A 1,519-nucleotide genomic window follows, 5' to 3' on the forward strand; every position below is an offset into this window, starting at 1 on the left:
TTCTGGCTTGTTGTGTTGTGCGACCCCAGTCAATGAGGGCATATCTTGCAAGAGGTGCCATGTTAGATCATCCCAGACTATTTTTTTTTTTACTGCTCTCTTGTTACTGTTCGGTATATAGCATGTGCTTTTCACATTTACTATTTTTAAAAGGTTTTATTTTTAATTGTACATTTTAAATGTGGTTTTGTGTGTTTTAAAAATTGTTTTGGAACACCACAGGGTGCTGCTCGTGTTGACAAAGACAGGTGGGATAGAAATGTTTTAAATTACAAATAATTAAGATGGTGCATGCTAACTGCAGTTTTTATAAGCTGCTTGTATTTTTATTTTTATTTAAAAAATGATTAATTTGGCACTATTCTCCTACTTAGAGTAAGTCCATTGAAATGGACAGGACTTGTTAAGTCATGACTAACTCAAGTCCCATTCATTTCAACACATCTACTTTAAGTAGGCCTAACGTTAGATACTGCCCAAAATATTTTAATTGTTTCATCTAATGGATTGTTTGTCTAACGGTGCAATCCTATACTCAGAAGACTCAATGGGATTTACCCTAAATAGGTATAGGATTGCAGCCAAAACGTTGTTCGTACTTCAGTATTTTCCCTGTCACACAGCTCTTAAATGCAAAGGAGCCACCCTACAAGTTTGTGTTTTTTTTTTTAAAAAAAGTTGCCATTCTGTTAATCCTCTTTTCCCTGCCAGCCTTTCCACTGGACACCGGGAATAATGGGAGTTGTAGTCCACCAATAGCTGGGGATTCAAGCAAAGGCTGCGCCGGGGCCCACATGCAACTAGGATGAGTTCTATAGTGGGTGTGGAAATGCGCTCTGCACGCGCTCAGAGGCACTCGAGGCACCTCAGGGGTGAGCCCTGGGATTTGAAATAGGTTTCCCGAGCTGACTGCTCAAGAGAAACTGAACAAAATACGCAGTAACGGACTTAGCACAACATAAATCAACTAACGTTTTGTCAATTATCTTAAAGAGAAAGCCTCTGTTGGTGCTGCGCATGCGCTCCACCGAAGCGTCTCCTCCTCGCAGCGTAACGACTTTTCCCGCTCTTTCCCCTCAATACGGGGTAGGGTTTTTTCTACGTCTTCCTCCACCCTATGCGCATGCGCATGCGCACAACCCGCCACCCCCTACCCAACCAGCTTTGCTCGAGCCTCCTTCCCCTCCTCCCTTTCCTTCGCGCACCGTTCCCTTAACTCATGCGCGTTACAGGACCGAGCGGGCCGTACCACTCTCGGTTTATACGAGAGGAAGGGGGAGAAACGCCTCTCACGCTCCGAAAAGATATTTATATGCGAGAAACCCTCGGCAAAGGAAAAAAAAAGAAAAACAACCCTAAATAGAAAAGTTTTCTTCACGGTTTTCTCCTTAGACGGGATTATTCCGCAGCAACACAAAGAATCCCCCACAACAGTGCCGGAACACCCCTCCCCGCGAGATCGGAGTGGCTCGTTCCGAGGCCGCGTCTCCGGCTCGTCGCTTCTGAGGGGAAGGAGGGC

This window comes from Heloderma suspectum, chromosome 15 (genome assembly GCF_057233095.1).
Source record: "Heloderma suspectum isolate Gila_16-S chromosome 15, 16-S_ref, whole genome shotgun sequence".
Lineage (NCBI taxonomy): Eukaryota > Metazoa > Chordata > Lepidosauria > Squamata > Helodermatidae > Heloderma > Heloderma suspectum.